The 9,437-nt window shown below is 44.3% G+C and overlaps 1 pseudogene; it reads left to right on the plus strand.

Moving 5' to 3' along the window:
- Window positions 1-421: 421 nt before the first annotated feature.
- LOC148575449 (uncharacterized) lies at window positions 422-1,300 on the plus strand (annotated as a pseudogene).
- Window positions 1,301-9,437: the final 8,137 nt, after the last annotated feature.

The raw sequence follows: 9,437 nt of genomic DNA on the forward strand, positions 1-9,437 counted from the left end.
AGTGTCAGTGTATTTATAGTGGTGAACCAATAACCACCGTTGGAGTAGTGCCGCTTTTTTAGGGTGTTAACCGTCCCTTTATCTTAGGGAAGTTAAGATATGGCTCGTGGAAGTGGTTAGAGAGATTCTAGGGGCAGTTACTCATTTAAATGAGTGCTTATCTGCCAGCTAACCCTTCTTCTCGACTTCCTTAGAGCAAGTCGTGGTGAGTACCGACTTCTTAGCGGCTGATTTGGAAAAGGTGGGGCTCAACCCTTTGGGTCGGGCCTTTTTACTTGGATCCTGGGCCTTAGCGTTGGGCCAGGGTATGAACAGTGCCCTTACTCGAGCCCAATTTCTTTTCAAGATTTGGGTTCGAGTATTTTACTCGGAGTTGTAGCCGACTTGTTGGACTTTTAGTTACTTTCTTATTTTTGCAGAGATGGCGAAGAAGAATGCTCAGGAATCTTACCAGAGAGTCCAGGAGGCCAAAGCAAGGTCTCGAGCCAGGACTGGTGGCTCCAAGGCGGTTATCTCTCCTCCTCCTCCTCCTCGGAACGTTGGGACTCCTTCCCAGCCCATTGTGATTTCTTCTTCAGCTTTCTCTCAGCCACCCCCTCCGCCCGACCTTCTCCTGAGCCCGAGAGGAGGAAGCGCAAGACTTTAGAGTCTGGCTCTTCTTTTGAGGGTGAGGTTAAGGCGGATGCCCTTGCATTCGTCCGAAAGTACATCTACCCCATGCTCATATGAGGATGGATGATGTATCTGTTCGGAATCACCTTACCACTTTGGTTGAGGAGAGTCTCAGGGCGGCGGGTGTTTGTGGTAAACTCTTAGATATTTTTTAGAAGGCTCCTCTCAGCTCTTTGGGTTCAACCTCGAAGGTTGAGGAGCTGGAAGGAAGGCTTCTTGTATATCAAGAGCATGAGAGGGGGTTGAAGGAGGAGGTCGCCAAGCTGAGGGAGGAGAGAGATGGCCTTCGGGAGAGGGAGAGGAAGTTGCAGGCCCAATGCAACATGGAGGTGGGCTTGAGGAAAACAGCGCAGGACAGCTACCAAAGTTTATTTGAAGATCTTGTGTCTGTGAAGAATGATTTGCTGAATTCTCGGAAGGCATATACCGAGTTGGAGGACTCTATTGCTGAGGTTGCCGAGGAGGCTTGGAGGATTTTTAAGGAGCAAGTTGGAGTCATTGCTCCTGACTTGGATCTTTCTCCTTTGGATCCTGACAAAGTTGTCATTGACGGTGCCATAGTTGATCCCCCTGCTCCCATGATCGTTTCCGAGTCAGAATTGAAGACTCGAGGGCAGAGGATCATTGAGTCCCCTCCTCACTCAAAGGACGCTCCGAGTTCTTCAGCAGTTCCTCCGACTTCCTCTTCGTCTCCAATGGATGCCTCTCTCCCTGGTCCTAGTGGCGCTCTTCCTGACTCTGGTGGTGGTGATCCGTCTACTCCTCTTCCCAAAAAGTAATTTGTTGGCTATTTGGGGGCCCGGCCTGTGGGTCTCCCCTTTTTAAAACTTTTTATTTGTGTTTGGTGGTGTTTGAACAATTTGCTTCTGGCCTTATAAGGCCGTAAACAAAACATTTAAAATACCCTTTTTTAATAAGGGTTTAAGTTAACAAATAAATACCCCTTCTTGGGTAAGGATTTAATGTTAATAAATACCCTTTTTTGGATAAGGGTTTAAGTTACCTTATGCGTGCATGCTTTTTTGATAGTGATTTTTTGAACTCCCCTTGATCTTTTCTGAAAAACCTTTTCTTTGGCTTGTCTGTCTTTCTGAACCTTTTTGTTTTAAGGATTTTAAGGACAGCTTTCTAATCTTTTCCTGGGTTTTTCGATCTCTTTTGTTTATTCTTCGTACTCAATTTTGTTTTATTGAGTTTTTATGACTTAGGTTATTTTTGCGATGCGTTTCTTTATTTCTCGGCTTTTCCGACTTGTAAGTCAGATAATTTCCGAGTTCATTACGATCGACTTTTATAACCTCTTTACACCGACTTGTACCTCGTCGTTTTATCCTGACGACCATCTAGGTCGGTTCATGGAATTTTCACGCTTTGTCGAGCTTAAGTCGGCGCGTTTCGTAGAAAGAAAGAAAAACGAAGAAGGAATTTATAAGAGATGTTTGTAAGATGAAAAAGATCTTTATTAATTGGGGAGGTACCTTATTGCTACTAAGGGTTTTTGACAATCTATTTCCCTTAGCCTCTACTATGATGCCTCGTTAAAAACCCTTCTCCAGAAAAAATCCTTTGATTTTTGGGAAAAAATCATGAAGTTGGAAAAAGAGTACATCAGGGAGTAGAGTTCGCTTTTAACTGTAGTACCTTTTCATATTACAAGCATGCCACGACCTTGGTAACTCGGTTCCGTTCAGGTCGGTTACTTTATAATAACCTTTTCCTAAGACCTCATTGACTTTGTATGGTCCTTTCCAATTTGCAGCGAGTTTTCCTTCCCTTGATTTGTTGACTCCAATGTCATTTCTGATCAAGACCAAGTCATTCGGGGCGAATGTTCTTCGAATGACTTTTTTGTTGTACCTTGTAGTCATCCTTTGCTTCAACGCTGCTTCTCTTATCTGGGCTTCTTCTTGGACTTCGGGGAGCAAGTCGAGCTCCTCTTTGTGCCCCTGTATGTTTCCGATCTCGTCATGGAGAATTACTCTTGGGCTTTGTTCGTTGACTTCTATTGGTATCATGGCTTCTACGCCATAGACTAGTCGGAAGGGCGTTTCTCCAGTGGCGGATTGGGGGGTTGTCCTGTAAGCCCATAGCACTTGTGGGAGCTCTTCGGCCCAGGCTCCTTTTGCATCTTGTAATCTTTTCTTCAGCCCTGCCAGTATGACTTTGTTGGCTGCCTCGGCTTGCCCATTGGCTTGCGGGTGCTCCACCGAGGTGAACTGGTGTTTGATTTTCATACTAGCTACTAGGCTTCTAGAGGTAGAGTCGGTGAACTGGGTTCCATTATCTGTAGTAATGGAATAGGGTATCCCATATCTTGTGATGATATTTTTGTAGAGGAACCTCCGACTTCTCTGTGCGGTGATGGTCGCCAATGGTTCTGCTTCTATCCATTTTGTGAAGTAATCTATTCCCACGATCAGGTATTTGACTTGTCCTGGCGCCTGGGGAAAAGGACCTAACAAATCCATTCTCCATTTCGCAAAGGGCCATGGAGAAGTGATGCTGATGAGCTCCTCCGGGGGAGCCACGTGGAAATTTGCATGCATCTGGCATGGTTGACACTTTTTCACAAATTCGGTCGTATCTTTCTGCAAGGTTGGCCAGTAGAATCCAGCTCGGATCACTTTCCTGGCTAATGACCTTGCTCCGAGATGATTTCCGCAGATCCCACTATAGACTTCCTCTAACACCTCGGTGGTTTTTGAGGTCGGTACGCACTTTAACAATGGTGTTGATATCCCCTCCTGTAGAGAATATTTTTCACCAAGGTGTAGTGTTGTGCTTCCCTCCGGATTTTCTTGGCCTCTTTTTCCTCCTTCGGGAGGATGTCGAATTTTATGTATTCGACCAAGGGGTTCATCCATCCGAGGCTTAATCCGGCTACCTCAAGGACTTCTTGTTTGTCTTTTTCTTTTACTACGGAGGGTTCCTGGAGAGTTTCCTGGATCAGGCTTCTGTTATTCCCTCCTGGCTTGGTACTTGCTAACTTGGATAGGGCGTCTGCTCTGCTATTTAGATCCCGAGTTATGTGTTTGACCTCGGTTTCTGCAAAGCACCCAAGGTGTTCCAGAGTTTTTTCCAAGTACCTCTTCATATTTGGGTCCTTTGCCTGATACTCTCCACTTATCTGGGAGGTCACCACTTGCGAGTCGCTGTATATCATCACCTTTGTAGCACCGACTTCTTCTGCCAGCTTCAATCCAGCAATCAAGGCTTCATACTCTGCCTGATTATTTGAAGCTGGGAATTCAAATTTGAGGGAAACCTCTATCTGGGTTCCTCTTTCATCCACCAATATTATGCCTGCACCGCTTCCTGTTTTGTTTGAGGATCCATCTACATAGAGTTCCCATGTGGTTGGTTTTTCCTCTTGGTCTCCTGCGTATTCTGCAATGAAGTCGGTGAGGCACTGAGCTTTAATCGCCGTCCGAGTTTCATACTTCAAGTCGAACTCGGAGAGCTCTATTGCCCATTGAACCATTCTCCCTGCAACATCCGTCTTTTGGAGGATTTGCTTCATGGGTTGGTTCGTGCGGACTCTTATTGTGTGAGCTTGAAAGTAAGGCCGTAGCCTTCATGAGGCTACTACTAAGGAGTAGGCAAACTTCTCTAGTTTGTGGTACCTTAGCTCAGGGCCTTGTAGAACTTTACTGATGAAATATACTGGGTGCTGACCGGCCTCGTCTTCTCTTATCAGGGCCGATGAGACGGCCTTGTCCGCTACAGATAAGTATAGGACGAGGTCTTCTCCAGCTATAGGTCGGGTCAGAATAGGAGGTTGGCTCAAAAATCTTTTGAACTCCTGGAACGCTTCCTCGCATTCAGGAGTCCATTCGAACTGACATCCCTTTTTCAATAAGGAGAACAGTGGGAGGGATTTTAGTGCTTATCCTGCCAAAAATCTGGAGAGGGCTGCAAGTCGGCCATTCAGTTGTTGGGCCTCTCTTAAACAAGTCGGGCTTTTCATCTCCAGGATAGCTCTACACTTATCGGGATTTGCTTCGATCCCTCTTTGTGTCAGCATAAACCCTAGAAATTTTCCTGCTTCTACCGCGAAGGCACACTTTGCGGGATTTAATCTCATCCCGTGTAACCTTATGGTGTCAAAGACTCGTGAGAGATCTGACAAGAGGTCGACTTCTTTTTCGGTTTTCACCAGCATGTCATCGACATATACTTCCATTAGGCTTCCAAGGTGAGAGGCGAACACCTTATTCAACAACCTCTGGTATGTGGCTCCTGCATTTTTCAATCCAAATGGCATGACCACGTAGCAGAAATTAGCTCTGGGTGTGATGAATAACGTCTTCTCCTGGTCTGGCTCATACATCGGGATTTGGTTGTACCCCGAGTAGGCGTCCATGAACGACAAGTATTGATACCCCGAGTTGGAGTCTACTAGGGTGTCAATACTTGGCAGTGGATAAGGGTCCTTGGGACAAGCCTTATTTAAGTCGGTATAGTCGACACACATTCTCCATTTGCCATTTTGTTTTTTGACTAGCACTACATTGGCTAGCCATGTTGGGTACTTGACTTCTCTGATGAAGCCGGCTTCTAGGAGTGCCTGCACTTGCTCTTCCACTACTAGAGCTCGTTCTGGGCCGAGCTTACGCCTTCTCTGTTGCACAGGTCGGGATCCCGGGTAGACCGAAAGTTTGTGGGACATGAGATCGGGGTCTATCCCAAGCATGTCGGAGGCCTTCCAGGCGAAGAGATCGGAGTTATCTCTTAGGAGCTTAGTCAACCTTTGTTTTAGGGTTTCTCCTAGATTGGCTCCTATGTGAGTATTTTTCCCTTCCTCTTCGCCTACCTGTATCTCCTCGGTTTTTCCTCCCGGCTGTGGTCGCAGCTCTTCTCTAGCCCTTGCACCTCTGAGCTCTATTGTGTGGACTTCTCGGCCTCTCCTTCTCAGGTTTAGGCTTTCATTGTAGCATTTCCTTGCCAATTTCTGGTCTCCCCTTACCGTTGCTATCCCCGCTGAGGTCGGGAATTTCATACAAAAGTGGGAAGTGGATACCACCGCTCCGAGTCGATTAAGGGTAGCTCTGCCGATTAAAGCATTATATGTTGACCCTACATCGATGACTATGAAGTCTATACTCAGAGTTTTTGATTTTTCCCCTTTTCCAAAAGTGGTGTGGAGGGGCAAAAATCCCAGTGGCTTTATTGGCGTGTCACCTAATCCGTACAAGGTGTCGGGGTAGGCTCTTAACTCTTTTTCATCCAACCCTAGTTTGTCGAAAGCGGGCTTGAAAAGAATGTCCGCTGAGCTTCCTTGGTCTACTAGGGTTCTATGGAGATGGGCATTTGCTAGGATCATAGTTATTACCACTGGATCGTCGTGTCCAGGGATTATTCCTTGCCCATCTTCTTTTGTGAATGAGATGGTAGAGAGGTCGGATGACTCTCCTCCAACCTGGTAGACTCTCTTGAGATGCCTTTTGCGAGAGGATTTGGTGAGTCCCCCTCCCGCGAACCCCCCTGAGATCATATGGATATGTCTCTCCGGGGTCTGCGGTGGTGGGTTTCTTGTATCCATATCATCTCGCTTTCTCTTCCCATGACTGTCCGACCTTTCTATGAGATATCTGTCAAGCCGACCTTCTCTAGCCAGCTTTTCTATCACATTTTTAAGGTCGTAGCAGTCGTTTGTGGAGTGACCATATATTTTATGGTACTCACAGTAGTCGCTGCGGCTCCCCCCTTTTTTATTTTTAATGGGTCTGGGGGGTGGCAGCCTTTCAGTATTACAAATCTCTCTGTATACATCCACTATAGAGACCTTTAGAGGAGTATAAGAGTGATATTTCCTTGTTCTATCGAGACCGAGTTCTTCCTTCTTCTTGGTTTCCCTCTCCCTCTCTTTTGTTGAGGGAGGGTGCCCAGGTCGCCAACTTAGGTCTCTCAGCTTAGCATTTTCCTCCATGTTGATGTACTTTTCGGCTTTTTTCTGTACATCACTTAGGGAGGTGGGGTGTCTTTTAGATATGGACTGTGAAAAGGGACCTTCTCTAAGCCCATTGACTAACCCCATTATGACTGCCTCAGTGGGCAGGTCTTGGATTTCTAGACATGCTTTATTGAACCTTTCCATGTAGGCTCGTAAGGATTCTCCGACCTCCTGCTTTATTCCCAGGAGGCTTGGCGCATGTTTTACCTTGTCCTTTTGGATGGAGAACCTCATCAAGAATTTTCTTGAGAGGTCTTCAAAACTGGTTACTGACCTCGGGGGAGGCTGTCGAACCACTTCATTGCTGCTTTCGACAAGATTGTCGGGAAAGCTTTGCATCGCGTAGCATCAGAAACATCAGCTAGATACATCCGACTTTTAAAGTTGCTTAGGTGATGCTTTGGATATGTGGTTCCATCATAGAGGTCCATATCGGGGCTTTTAAAGTTTCTTGAAACCTTTGCCCTCATTATGTTCTCACTAAAAGGATCTTCCCCTCCCAGGGGCGACCCTTCTCTATCGTCACGGGAGTTCCGACCTTTGAGGGAGGATTCTAACTTTAAGAGTTTTTTCTCTAACTCTTTTCGTCGATCCATCTCCTCTCTTAGGTGCCTTTCTATCTCCCTTTGTCGCTCCCGTTCCTGTTCTAGTTGTTCCAGGCGACTTTGGTGGACATGAACTAATCCCATAAGTTCAGTTGCGTGGGACTGTCCGTCCTTCTCCGATTCACGTCCTTCAGAGGAATTCACCTTCGAGGTTTTGACTCTGGAGGTACCCTCTCTGTGTTGATCGTTGGTTTCCTGGCGGAGGGTTAAGTCCGCGTCGTTATTTCCGGTATCCAGATTCTCTTGTTCGGAATCTGTTTCTACATGACCCTCCTCAGGGGATCTGTCCGCCATCACTGGTTGATCTCTCGGGTCTCCGGCAACGGCGCCAATGTTACGGTGGGTAACCGAAGATTAATGGGCTGGACGGTATTGGTTGGCCCAAACGTATGAGAGAGGAGGCCTGTAGGTGGATTGACGATCCACGGGCTCCGTCCGACCTGTTCGTGAGAGGTGAGGGGGGTGGTACCTGCAAAGACACTCCGATGCCAAAGTCAGCAAAGGGAGCAAAACAGGTCTAGAGAGTATTGGGACTTAGAGATACCTGAGAAGTGTCAGTGTATTTATAGTGGTGAACCAATAACCACCGTTGGAGTAGTGCCGCTTTTTTAGGGTGTTAACCGTCCCTTTATCTTAGGGAAGTTAAGATATGGCTCGTGGAAGTGGTTAGAGAGATTCTAGGGGCAGTTACTCATTTAAATGAGTTCTTATCTGCCAGCTAACCCTTCTTCCCGACTTCCTTAGAGCAAGTCGTGGTGAGTACCGACTTCTTAGCGGCTGATTTGGAAAAGGTGAGGCTCAACCCTTTGGGTCGGGCCTTTTTACTTGGATCCCGGGCCTTAGCGTTGGGTCAGGGTATGAACAGGTTCCAACCTCACTTTTAATTCTTACAAAAAAAAAAAAGTGAAAAAGCAGAGCTTTGAGAGTAACACCCTAACCGAATAAAAAATGATAGCAAAAGAATTCGTAGAAACTCATCAAAGGATTTTGCAAAGCGAGAGGCTAAAAATTAAGGATTTGGATTCTCTAAAGATTGAATTTTACTTTAGAGAATAAAGTGTGGTTTTTACATTTATTTTATAGGTGGGATTTAAAATAAATATGAGAGAGAAACCATTAAAAACCATATAAAGTACAAATTTAAAATTTAAAAGATCCAAATTCAAAACTAAAAACCAGAGTTTTGAGGATTACATAAAGGGAAACGAAAACAGAGCTTTCAACAAGCATCAAAGAAGAGAATTTACTATTTACCACTTACCAAGTTTTCATCTTTCTCAGGTAAACCTCTTTCTCTCCATCAACCCTATCATCTTATGTTATCTTATTATTCTATAACGTCTGTATCATTCACATTTCACCAATGGTTAATGATTTAGGGCTAAATTTTTATTTTTGTTATTTTTTATTTTTTTCATTCTTATCGGTGAGACCCGTCAGAATTTTTTTTATCATTCTTATTGAATATATAGAAAGAATGTGAGTTTATTACATATATTTGTTAGCTTAGAATTCTCAATTCTTCAAACACATTTGCATGTTTTTGTCTCTGGCTGTATAATCTTCAGCAATTGGATTATAAAAATACATTTGGTCTTAACTTTTCAATCACTGGTATTGTTAAAATCTTGTCAGTTTTAACTATGAGAAAATTAGTTGGGGTGAAATTTTAACAAGATGCTGGTGCTGGGTGCTAAAATTTGGTGTTGAAGAGTCTCTCTGAATACTCTCGGGGTTAAGACAGAAGATCTTTGATCTATAATTAGTTACCCATTACTCATGTTGTTTGAAAATAAATGTCGTTTTCATTCTTTTGATGCCCTGGAAAATCAATGTATTTGAACACAATATATAGATAGTTCTCATAACGATAGTACATAGTAAGTAAAGAAGTACTTGCATAGTTGCATGCATGTTTGATGTTTGTTTCTAGAAACATTCACAACCACTAAGTTTCATTGATAATGTTTTGAAATTATGTTAAACACAAACAGTGTTATGCTGTGAGTTGAAGAAATGGGGCTAAAAAATTTATAGGTTTAATTACTGTTTTGGTCCCTATAGTTTCGCGAAATTTTCAATTAGATCCCTATACTTTTTTCTTTTTAATTGAGTTCTTGCACCAATTTTTTTCTTTTTAAATTTGGTCCCTACACCTTTTTTTTTATTTAGGTCCCTATACCAATTTTTTTTTTTTAGTTGGGTCC

This window comes from Arachis ipaensis, chromosome B2, assembly GCF_059453495.1.
Source record: "Arachis ipaensis isolate K30076 ecotype BB chromosome B2, ASM5945349v1, whole genome shotgun sequence".
Lineage (NCBI taxonomy): Eukaryota > Viridiplantae > Streptophyta > Magnoliopsida > Fabales > Fabaceae > Arachis > Arachis ipaensis.